Here is a 12968-nt window from a genome sequence, read left to right on the forward strand (position 1 = left end):
CCGGAGCACCCCGTAACATGATCGTCAGGCACGCCAAGAGCTCGATTAGCAATCCGGCCTCCGCCCCAGCCCCATTCAGGAGCCATTTGTGCCACGCGTACACAACTACGCACTCAAAATACCATGGGTATAGGTGGAGGCAAGTCGACGATGCAGCCCACAGTGTGGTTCAGCCGTCACGAGGCCTGCATACCCTTCTTCTTTCTTTCTTTCAGGCCCCTACTTTTGGGCAGCCCCTTTAGAGAACCGTACCATCGGACTCATCACAGGAGGGGAAAACCAAGGAGCCAAGTGGCTTTGCACACAAGGGAATACCCAGGTGGTCTTTGTCAATGATCGTTATACCTATTTTACATACCCGCATACAGCCTGCCCTTGGACAGGACATGTTAAATAGTCCTATTTGTTTCTGCTTAACGCATTAATTGTGGACATACACCTTGCCGTATATACAAATAACAACGGGAAATAGTATACAGTGTCAGCTTCTTAGTACTATCTTCATATTTCCGCTTGAATATTTATTTAATATTGCATCCGTATACCTTGGTACGATGAGTTTGCCAGGGGCTTTTTATTGAGCCCCATAACATGGCAAGAAAAGTCCGAACACTTTCGACAGTGCGGCACCCCAAACTTATAGCATTATATGCATCAGCTCCGAATCATGTCTTGGGTCAATAGTTGGGTTAGCCCGGCTCCCTTGTTTTGGTACCTTACGTTTTGTTATATCGGCTAAGGTAGCGCAGGGAGAACTACTGCGATTTTGTCCTGGTTGTCCTGGACGAGCACCTCAGTAGAGAAAGCTGAAACCTGACTGTCATGATGCGGCGAGAGCTGGTCGCTGTTCAAGAGGTACTAAATCCTTAAAGATTTTTTTCCGCTTAAGGCGAGGAATCGGCCTTGTTCGATTTAGGCGTGTATAGCGCCCTAGTTCGGCCTTCCGAATACTAGGGGTTTCGCCTAAATTTAAAATTATAGACTTCTATGGCCAAGTAAGAGTTATAAAGACATGTAGTCTGATTTCCTTGTTCGCTGCGCCAAACACCTCCATAAAGGACCAAAAACTTGGATAAAGAGTGTTTGGGTTTTCCACGAACACCCCTGTACTAGCTACACGGGGGCGGAAGCCGACGACTAGCCTACTTTCAAAATTTTATAAACGGCCGCACAGAAGGTAATATTTTAAATCATCAAAGTGTTATATAGCGCAAACAAACTCGATCTCATATTACAAAGACGACATGAGTACATTCACTCAAAGATCATGTTCTTGGTGCATTCATCGGCCACAAGGCGAGCACCTTTCATAACGCCATCATAATATTTCTCGGGGTAGCGATGCTCCTTACCCTCTGGGGGCCCATCCTTCACCAGCTTCTCAACATCTAGTTTGGCCCAATGCATCTTCGCGCGGGTAAAGGCCCGGCGGGCACCCTCAATGCTGACGGATTACTTGATAACCTCAAGCCGCGGACAAGCATTTACCATCTGCTTTATAAGGCCAAAGTAGCTGTTGGGAAGAGGCTCACCAGGCCACATTCGGACTATCAAGCCATTCATGGCTAGTTCGGCCGCCTTGTGGAGTTCGACCAACTACTTCAGTTGGTCACTCAATGGCATCGGGTGTTCGGCTCCGACATACTGGGACCAAAACAACTTCTCCATTGAGCTCCCTTCTTTGGTGCGGTAGAACTCCGTGGCATCCGATATGCTGCGTGGCAGATCTACGAATGCCCCTGGAGAGCTCCGAATTCGGTTAAGTAAAAGAAAGATGTCTTACACATGCTTGCTCTGCATAATGAATGCCTTACCCGCCGCTATCTTCTTGGCTGCCTGGATTTTCTGGAGGGCCTTTTGGGCTTCGGCCTTGGCATCTGTCGCTCTCTCGAGGGCTTTGGCAAGCTTGGACTCTTGCGTCTTGAAGTCATGCTCCAAGGACTCAAACTTCTTGCTGAACTCCTAGAGCTCTTGCTATACCTCCCCCACCCGAGCATCTTGCTTTTAACGCTCGGTGCGCTCTATGGCCGCCTTGGCTTCGGCCTCAGACAATGCTTTCTTTAGGGCCGCCACTTTGGTCGTAGCCCCTATTAAAAATCATGATGCTTTTTGTTAGCATCACCAATTTTTCTCCTCTACATGGCACACGGACGGGGTACCACTTACCTTTGTTCTCCGCAAGATGCCTCTTCACAAGGTCGAGCTCTTCTTCGGCCCGCCCCAGGTCCTGCCTGAGTCCGGCGACCTCAGCTGTGCACACAGCGGCGGTCAGCAGTAATGCCTGTGTATTAACATAGACAAGTACTGTCAGACTCCTGCGGATTAATAGTTGACCCTCCGTTTGGATTTTCTTTCTGAACACCAAACAGAGTATCAGGGGCTACTGTCTATCGGGTGATATTTTCTCTCGATGGAGGTAATACCCTACTTCCTGCTTGATTGATCTTGATGATATGAGTATTAGAAGAGTTGATCTACCACGAGATCAGAGAGGCTAAACCCTAGAAGCTAGCCTATGGTATGATTGTTGTTTTGTCCTACGGACTAAACCCTCTGGTTTATATAGACACTGGAGGGGGCTAGGGTTACACAGGGTCGATTTACAGAGAAGGAGATCTACATACGAATCGCCAAAGTTGCCTTCCACGCCAAGGAGAGTCCCATCCGGACACGGGACGAAGTCTTCTATCTTGTATCTTCATAGTCCAATAGTCCGGCCAAAGCATATAGTCCGGCTGTCCTGATACCCCCTTATCCAGGAATCCGTCAGTAGCCCCTGAACCAGGCTTCAATGACGATGAGTCCGGCACATAGATCGTCTTCGGCATTGCGAGGCGGGTTCCATCTCCGAATACTCCAAGATAAATTCCGAACACAAGGACCGTGTCCGGCTCTACAAGGTAAATTCCATATTCCACCATAGAGAGAATAATAATCCATGAACCTAATCTACCGATGACTCTCTGAAAAGTGACATCATGCCATGGTGCGGTTTTTATTCGAACCATTTCTCATAACCTGCTTCCGCACATATTGCGAGGCGGTTTCTTTGGCACGTCTCGTCAAAGTAGAGATCGTGTTTGTCAGAGTAATTGGCCACCGGTACCCCGAAGACGGCGAGACAATAATCCAACACATCGAGGCTAGCAAAACCCCTCAGTTCGACTGTCCGGTCGCTCCTGCCGGCTCCCCGTCCGACTGCTCTGCCCGGCCGGCTGCCGGCTGCCGACTGCACCAACCAGCCGGCTGCCGACTACAGCCCGACCCGACACCGACAAGACACCGACGAGACGGCCGTACCCGAGCACTATTCACATGTCATCTCAGCCATCATGTATAGTGTCACTTGTCCCCTGGCACTATTTATGAAGTGACCCAGGGGACAAGGATGACACCCACCATGTCTTGCCCATGCCACTATCTAGCTTACTCTCTAAGCTAGCCAACACTATATAATGAGCATCCATCCATCCATGCACACAGGACATGCACTCACGCATGAGCACGCACATGCTCACGGCCATGAGCATGACCGGCCACTAGCATGCCACATATGATGCATATACGAGGCCAGATGCCTATGACACTGACCTCAGATACACCTCTAGGAGCAACTCTGTACCAGATATATTAGATACACTCAGACATGCATCAGTAGGAGTATTATCTCTCTGGAGAGCCCTGAAGTTGGGTAAACCACCGCGTGCTACTCGCATACCCGCTCCCGGGCCTATCATTAGCAGTCTTACCCTCACACTAAGCCCTTGTGGCATCTGTCAACTCGCAAGCCCCCCATGAGAATACCACGACAGTTTGCGCCCACCTCGTGTGGTACTTTGCTACCACGCTGCTGCTAGTTTTGCAGTCCGGGCGGGACCATTTTCGCCTTCACCGCCGCGGCATCGCGCCATCTCTCCAGTAGCGGTCGGGGGCTCGACATCGACCTGCCCCCGGAGTGGCCGCAAGGGGCGGCGCGTCCTCGCCATCGGCTTTCCTTCTTCGTCGTCACCGCGGCGTCACCATCGTCTCTCCGGTAGTGCTCGGGGGCCCAACATCGACACGCCCCCGGAGCGGCCGTGAGGGCCGGCGCGTCCTTGCCGTCGGCCTCTTCGTCACCACTGTTGAGATGTCGGCCGTCAAACCGTGCGCGCGTCGCGCACGGGCTTTGCTTCGGTCGGCCGCATCCGTCGACGTGCCGCTCGCGTCTAATCCCCTCCGCGTTGTTCCTTGATCCGGCCGAAACACACGTTCGCTCCTCCATATACCATCTATGCAAGCTAGCTAGATGCAAGTCAAACAATGGTCAAACCATTGGCCATACACTATATAGATACTACCCAGACAATCCCCATACACTAGCCAGATGCAAGTCGGGTGATAGTCAGACAATGGTTGTATTCAGCCCGTACGTTGGCTGGATGCAAGACGCAGACCTCCTGTGCACTAGCTCGCTCCGGCCGGCTACGCTGCTAGCGCGCGCTGCGCTACATCGTCCTGCTCAGACCACATCACCGTCAAGGTCGTCTCCCGCGCATCCCCGGCTACTTCGCTGGCTCCAGCCAGCCGGAGGCTTGCGCCTACGCGCGCCGCTCCACCCGAGTCCCGTCGGCCGCACCATGGAGCCCCGGCTCCCACACCATGCGCCCTGGCCGGCTGCTGCCCTTCGGCTGTCTGCACCCCCGCCTCGGCGGCGGCTGCCGCGCTGCGTCTGGCTGCGATGCCTCCCGGCTGCGCCGTCTTCTCTGCGTTGAGCAGCAGCTCGGGGGCAAACCAGCGATGCGAAACCCCGCCACCTGGAGTCCGCCTACCCGCGCTCAGTCGCCTCCGCGCGCACTGGCTGGCTCCCCCGCTCCCTTGCTGCATGGAGGCCGCGTCTCGTCCGCCGGCTGAGCGTGCCGGCTGGCCTACCACGTGTGCGCCCGCCTAGGCCGGCCTCCGCTCCTTGCCGCCTGATAAGGTAGCAGTATTCGATCTAATTGCAGCTCTCCGAAGTAGTAGCTTGATACAATTCGATGACAGGGAGCAGTGCTCGAAAAGGGAAAAGAGGAGGAACTAGGGTTCGGGAAAGGAAAGTAGCAGCCGCCGGGTCGTCCGTGATCCTCTGGATGATGATGCCGAGTCGCTTGCCTCCTTTAGTAGTTGCGCGGGTTGGGCTTCAGTTAGCCCACGTCGGCCCAATGACAAGCGGGTTGGGCCTCCTGGACCATGTCGACCGCTGGGCAGGGACGACAGGGTCGTGGTTGTCGCTGCTTGTTGGGTCCCGCTTGCCAGCATCGTTGACATCCCCCCTTACTTGAGACGAGGCTTGTCCCCAAGCCTCCGCAAGCGGGAACCGCTCCTGAAGGCTGACTTTGTCCTCCCAAGTGTCTCCCAGTGTCTCTGAATTGGACCAACAAACTTTAACCTATTCTCGTATCTTTCCCTTCGACATTCTCCACCTTGACTGAATGATAGACACAGGGACTGCCAGTTCATCAGCGCAATGTGGAAGTTGAAGTTCGACAGACATACCGGAATCCAGCACACGGCGCAGCAGCGAAACGTGAAACACAGGGTGAATTGTTGCCTGCGGTGGGAGTTGCAACTTGTAAGCTACCTCATTGATCTTGGCCACTACCGGAAAAGGTCCGTAGTACTTGTACACCAACTTGTGATTTGCTCTTGGTGCCACTGAGGTTTGGATGTAAGGTTGGAGTTTCAGGAACACTTGGTCCCCTACCTCAAATGCTCGAAACGACCGTTTCTTGTCAGCTTGGCTCTTCATGATTTGCCTGGATCTGTTCAAATGCTGCTGTAACAGTTCTTGAACAGTATCCCACTCCTCGAGCCAGGACTTGAGAGCTGGTACTGAGCAGATGTTCTCCGCTGTGATGCCCAAGTGCCTAGGCTCATATCCAAACATAGCTTTGAAAGGGGTCATTCCTATGGCCGAATGATGAGAGTTGTTATACCAGAATTGAGCCAGAGGGGTCCAGAAACTCCACCGCCTGGGACAAGCTTGCGTGAAGCAACGCAAGAACGTTTCCACACATTGGTTGACCCTCTCGGTTTGGCCATCTGTTTGAGGATGATTGGCCGTGCTGAGTCTGAGCTGCGTGCCTGCTACCTTGAACAATTCTTGCCAAAAATGACTAGTGAATACCAGGTCCCTATCTGACATAATAGCTCCTGGGAGGCCATGGATCTGGTAAACTTGCTGGATGAATAATTGAGCCACCGATGCCGCTATATATGGGTGGGACAGGGGAAGAAAGTAATTGAACTTCGTTCTTTTGTCCACGATTACCAGCAGGCAATTGAAATGGCTGGATTGAGGGAGGCCTTCCACAAAATCCATGGAAATCATGTCCCATGGTTTAGAAGGAATGGGCAACGGTAGTAGGAGACCTGGTGCAGCCGCTCTATCCGGTTTGGCTTGCTGGCAGACCATGCAGCACTGCACGTAATGCTTGACTTGAGCCTTCATTTTGGGCCACGCGAACAGGCGTCTGATGCGACTGTAAGTCACCGGGAAACCTGAGTGACCTCCCACCGGACTATCATGAAAGGCTTGGATGATGCGCTGCTGAATTTGAGTTCCCCCTCCCAGCCAGATCCTCCCTCTGAACCGGAGAATGCCTTGTTGCAGCTGAAACCTTCCCTTGGGATCGTCACGCACCGCTAACTGCTCCAAAAGCTTCTGAGCATGAGGGTTGTTGTTGTAACTGCTGATTACATCTTCCAGCCAGCTTGGTTGGTATGATGTAACCAATGCCAGTGCTTCTACTGGATCTTCCCGTGATAATGCATCTGCACCACTGTTGTCAGTTCCTTTTTTATCCTTGATGCAGTATCTGAGACCCAGAAGCTTCATAAAGGCCTTCTGCTGCCACGGGGTATTCAGTCTTTGCTCTTCCAGGTGGGTGAGGCTCTTTTGATCCGTATAGATGACGAATTCTGAATTTTGCAGATAAGGCCGCCATTGTTCCACTGCTACAATGATGGCTAGATACTCTTTTTCGTATGTCGACAGACCTTGGTACCTTGGGCTCAGGGCCTTGCTCATGAAGGCTATGGGATGCCCTTGCTGCTGTAGGATTGCCCCAATGCCACGATCGCACGCGTCTGTCTCCACAACGAAAGGCTGTTCAAAGTTGGGCAGTGCGAAGACTGGGGCTGAGATAAGCTACTTCTTCAACACCTGGAATGCCGTTTCGGTGATGGAAGTCCAGAGGAAAGGGACCCCTTTCTTCAACAAGTTGAACAGAGGTTTTGCAATTACTCCAAAATTTCAGACGAAACGGCGATAGTAACCTGCGAGTCCCAAGAAACTGCGGACGCCCTTGACATCTTGCGGGGGTGTCCAGTTAACTACCGCTGCTATCTTGGTGGGATCTGTGGCCACCCCTTGAACGCTGATGACATGCACCAGATAAGAGACCTTGCTTTGCCCAAAAGCACACTTGCTGTATTTTACTTTCCATTGGTCCTTGCGCAGCAACTCCAGTACTTGCTTCACATGGCACTTGTGCTCCTCCAGAGACTTACTGAAAATTAAGATGCCGTCGAAGAAACACAGCACACAGACTCTTATGACTGGCTTAAGAGTTGTGGTCAACCCTTCGATGAAGGTAGGTGGGGCCCCTGCCAAACCAAAGGATAACACCTTGAACTCAAAATGCCCCTGATGGGTAGAGAAAGCTGTCTTGTACTCTTCCCCTGGCGCGAGCCTGATCTGATGTTACCCCGCGCGTAAATCCAACTTGGAAAACCAGGCTGCTCCATGCAGTTCATCCAACAGTTCCTCGATAACTGGAACAGGGAACTTGCCACCACAGTGATGGCATTCAGTTGTTTGTAGTCGATGCATAGCCAACAGGTTCCGTCCTTCTTTTTCACCAAAATGACAGGAGAGGAAAAAGGGCTATTGCTGCATTGAATGACACCAGATTTCAGTAGGGCTTCAACTTGAGCTTCAATTTCTGTTTTCTGTTCTGGCTTGTAACGATACTGCCTGCCATTGACTGGCCTTGCTCCTGGAATCAGTGGAATACGATGATCGCACGCCCTACTTGGGGGAAGTCCCACCGGTTCTTCGAACACGTCAGGGAACTGATCTACAATTTCCTTAATGCAATCTGGGGTTGGCTCCAGCTCTTCCTGTAGAGGGGCGACTACACAAAGGTGTATGACATGAGAGATCGACCCCTTGCTGCACAGATTTTGCAACTGCAAACTGTTGATGGAATGGCAATCTGTGGAAGTTGCATCGTGCCCCACTAGCCGAAGAGGCCCTGCTGGTGTTGGGATCTCAATGATGTGCGCACGCCAGTCCACCTGCATTGGGCTATGCTCCTCCAACCAATCCATGCCCAAAATAACATCGTATGTGCCCATAGCCAGCACCTTCAGATCCGTGTAGAACTCGTGTCCTTGAGCATACCAAGCGCAATGCGGGGCAATTTCCTTGCAAAGTAATTCCCCTCCATCAGCCACACACACTCTGCTGGGTTTGTCCATTGGTTGCGTTCCTGAAAGTTTACTTGCCAAATTCTCATTGATAAAAGAGTTGGAACTGCCTGAGTCGACCAACATGAGTACTTCGTGCCCTTGAAGCCAAGCTCGAAGCTGAAACGCCCTAGCTAACACTCCTCCTGTGACAGCAGAAACTGAAATGGCCATAGCAGTCTCTTGCAACCCTTCTTCTGAACTCACTTGAGTGTCGACGAAACTGTCCATGCCAAACATGTCCAGGAGCTCTTCAACAATGTGCAACTGTACCAAGGTGGGGCACACATGGTCGTGCCCCCACTTCTCACCGCACTTGAAGCATAAACCACGGGCTCTCCTATACTCACGCAGGGTTTTAATCTTGGAAGCCTCCGCGCATGCTGTGTTAGTGCCACGACGATCTGTTGCGACCGTGGCAGGGGGATGACGCAATGGAGGAGCCGGAAGTGGTAGCGGAACGCCGGCATGTTGAGTCAGCTCCTGGGAGCGCACTGGTGGGGTACACGCGCCCTCGGCCACCTCCTCCTGAAGCCGCGCCAGAGCGCATGCCGTATCCAGATCGGGAGGGCGTTGCACCATTACCACCGCTCGTATGTCCGTCCTCAGGCCCTCGACAAAACGAGTCAAGAAATAGTAAGGATGCATACTGTCTGAATAAGAACTTAAGTGATTGATAATAACTTCAAACTTCTCAATATAGTCTGCTACTGAAGTAGTTTGGTGGATGGTGAAAAATTGTCTAATGAGCATCTGGTGCCTGTCTCTACCGAAACGCGTACCCAACAGCGAGGTGAAAGTGTCCCAATAAAACTCATGGAGACGCTTCTGAATAGATTGCAGCCATATGGCCGCTGGCCCCGAGAAATTGAGGGTAGCCATGGGAAGCCAGAAGGATTGCGTTATCCCAAACATGCTAAAGTACTGCTCACACAAGGTTTTCCATAGGTTCGGATTTTCGCTTGAAAACTGAGGGAAAACGATGGATGGATGCGACTGACCCAAACCCGTGAGCATCTAACTCGCATGTGTAAACAGCGACAACGGGGTGGGGGAGTTCAGCAGGGTGGTCTGACCTTTCACCGGGTGCGGAAGTGGCGTCTCCAGCGACGCCACCGGATGCCCCCGTTGGAGGTTGAACACGCCGTGGCCATCAGGCCCTTGCTGGTTGCTCGTTGCACCTGCCGAGGTGCCCACGTGGTCCTCCAGCGGCTGCAACGTGGGTGCATGCTGGATCCCCTCCCCTTTGGGTGATGTAGGGGGAGCGGCTTGAAGGGCGGCCACCGTGTCACTGAGATCCGCGACGCGGCACTCCAGATATGGGCGCCACGCGAGGAGATCGTCGATTTTTGTTGATGTCGACTGGTGCACCTTGGTGAGGCCGTCGATGGCGGCCTCGATCTTCGTCTCGAATCGGGCGAGGAAGGCAGAGACTCCCGGATCGCGTCTCGATGAGATGCGCCAGGGCGGAGCGGAGAGGGGTGGTGTCTGGCGTCTCTGATACCAGATGATAAGGTAGTAGTATTCGATCTAATTCCATCTCTCCGAAGTAGTAGCTTGATAAATTCGATTACAGGGAGCGGTGCTTGAAAGGGGAAAAGAGGAGGAACTAGGGTTCGGGAAAGGAAAGTAGCAGCCGCCGGGTCGTCCGTGATCTTCTGGATGATGATGCCGAGTCGCTTGCCTCCTTTAGTAGTCGCGCGGGTTGGGCTTCAGTTAGCCCACATCGGCCCAATGACGAGTGGATTGGGCCTCCTGGACCGTGTCGACCGCTGGGTAGGGACGACAGGGTCGTGGTTGTCGCTGCTTGTTGGGTCCCGCTTGCCAGCACCGTTGACACCACCTCGGGTGACGGTCGAGTGCCCCGCACCCGTAGCCGACTCCCGCGCCCGTCGCCTATACCACCCGCGCCTGCCTTCGGCCACGCCTCCCCAGCGCCCGGCCTCCCCAGGCTGGCTCCGGGTCGCCGCCTCGCCCACAGCCGGCCCGCGCCTCTGTGTCGCTCGCCGCCTCGTGGCTGCCGGCTTCCCAGCACTATGCCGACTCCGCCTCCGCTCTGCGCGCCCGGCCAAGGCCGGCTCCTGCGCCACCCGCCGGGCCCCGCCCCCACGTCGCCCGTGTCTGGCTGCCTCCTAGCTCGGCCGGCCGGCTACCGCGCGCCCGTTGGCCGGGTCGCCGCTCCCATCCGGCGTTCGCCTCCCCACCCGGCCGCCCCCGTGGGCCAGCTTCGCCTGCTCGCCGCCCGGCGCCTCCGGCTCCTCCCCGCAGGCGCCCTCGCAGCCGGCTCTTCACTCCACCCCCGCGCGCGCGTCCGCCGGCTACGTACGTGCGGTCTCGGGCCGGCTGTCCGACTGCTCGAAGCCGGCTGGGAGAAAAGAGAGAAGTGGTCGGGTGCCCAGCCGGCCGCCTGAAAAGTCAGGCCGGGTGCCCAGCCGGCTGACTGAAAAAACAAAACAAAAAGTGGGCGTTCGAGAAACGAAGCAGAAGAAGTGTCCATCCGGCTATACGGGCAGACAAAAAGAAGAAAAGGGCGGTGCCAGACGCCTCGCCGCCTGGCTGGTTGTGCCAAGCCGGCTTGGCCGCGTTCCGCGCGCCGCTTGGCCGGTCAAGCCCGACCGGCTGGACCCTCCTCGAGCGCCTAGAGGCTCGAGAGCTACACCCAGCGGGTGCGCTGACGCGCCCCCGTGAAGAAGAAGACAAAGTAGTCGCCGGGAGATCCGACTCGACTACTCAGCAGTCGGCCCAAATCTCCAGGGCTACACCCAGCGGGTGCGCTGATGCGCCCCCGTGAAGAAGAAGACAAAGTAGTCGCCTGGAGATCCGGCTCGACTGCTCAGCAGTCGGCCTGAATCTCGGGGGCTATACCCAGCGGGTGCGCTGACGCGCCCCCGTGAAGAAGAAGACAAAGTAGTCGCCGGGAGATCCGGCCCGACTGCTCAGTAGTCGGCTTGAATCTCGGGGGCTATACCCAGCGGGTGCGCTTACGCGCCCCCGCGAGGAAGAAGACAAAGTAGTCGCCAGGAGATCCGGCCTGACTGCTCAGCAGTCGGCTCGAATCTCGAGGGCTACACCCAGCGGGTGCGCTGACGCGCCCCCGCAAGGAAGAAGGCAAAGTACTTGCCGGGAGATCCAGCCCGACTGCTCAGCAGTTGGCCCGAATCTCGGGGGCTACACCCAGTGGGTGCGCTGGCGCGCCCCCACAGAAGATTGTAAGAAGCAAAAACAAGAAGAGTTTTGTCCGGCTGCCAGCAGCCGGCAGAAAGAAAAAAGAAAAGGGTGCCGCCAGAAGCCTCGCCGCCTGGCCGGCGGTGCCAAGCCGGCTCGGACGCGTTCCGCTTGCCGCCTGGCCGGTGAAGCCCGACCGGCTGGACCCTCCTCGAGCGCCTAGAGGCTCGAGGGCTACACCCAGCGGGTGCGCCGACGTGCTCCGCGAGCGCCGAGCCGCGCCGGCTGTCTTCTACGACCTCTGCCGCGACTACACGAGAGTCAATGTGAGCTCCTCACCCGCATATTTTTGCATCACGCAAGCACGGATAACCCCGAGCAATGCTCGGGGGCTGTCTCCGCATTTTTATTATAGTTGCACCACTCTTCGCCCCGGTGCCAGCTAGAGTTGGCCCGGGGGCTGGCCGCTTGGCCTGAGACGTTTTTCCCATAGACGGCTTAGTACTGTGCGCAGTACCAAAGGCCCACCTCTCAGCCATAGACCGCAGAGCGGCTGTCCGACTAGCGAGAGCAAAAGCTAGAGGTCACCCAACACGAAAAATGTCCGCGAAGAGAAACGCTTCGGGCGACCTGACCGTTTCCTTTACAAGTATCTACTCGGTCCAATCTGCTCCCAGAGTCTGACTACTGTACACTCCACTTCACGGCCGACTCTCAACCATAGACCGTAGAGCGGCTGTCCGGCTAGCGAGAGCGCAAGCCAAAGAGCGGAAGGAACATGAAAAAGATTAAGGGGGCTCGGACGAAACCGAGTCGGCACCCTTCGCATAAAACTTGCAATGCTAAAAGCAACCATTTGATATATCTGCTTGGACTAACTTTGTCTTTTGCATGATCATTTCCATGAACACCCGCCAAAAACCTCCACCCAACTTTGCCAAGTTTCCCGGAGGCTTGGGGGCTACTGTCGGAGTAATTGGCCACGGGTACCCTGAAGACGGCGAGAAAATAATCCAAGACATCGGGGCTAGAAAAACCCCTTAGTCCGACTGTCCGGCCGCTCCTGCCGGCTCCCCGTCTGACTGCTCTGCCCGGCCGGCTGCCGACTGCGCCAACCAGCTGGCTACCGACTACGCCAACCAGCCGGCTGCCGACTGCAGCCCGACCCGACACCGACAAGACACCGACGAGACGGCCGTACCCGAGCACTATTCACATGTCATCTCAGCCATCATGTATAGTGTCACTTGTCCCCTGGCACTATTTATGAAGTGACCCAGAGGACAAGGATGATACCCACCATGCCTTGCCCAAGC

The 12968-nt window shown here is 55.0% G+C and overlaps 1 pseudogene; it reads right to left on the minus strand.

Annotated features, from left to right (window-relative positions):
• Positions 1–5155: 5155 nt before the first annotated feature.
• Positions 5156–12968, minus strand: part of LOC119350767 — a 117113-nt pseudogene continuing 109300 nt past the window's right edge.

The sequence above is a fragment of the Triticum dicoccoides genome, chromosome 1B, assembly GCF_002162155.2.
Source record: "Triticum dicoccoides isolate Atlit2015 ecotype Zavitan chromosome 1B, WEW_v2.0, whole genome shotgun sequence".
Classification (NCBI taxonomy): Eukaryota; Viridiplantae; Streptophyta; class Magnoliopsida; order Poales; family Poaceae; genus Triticum; species Triticum dicoccoides.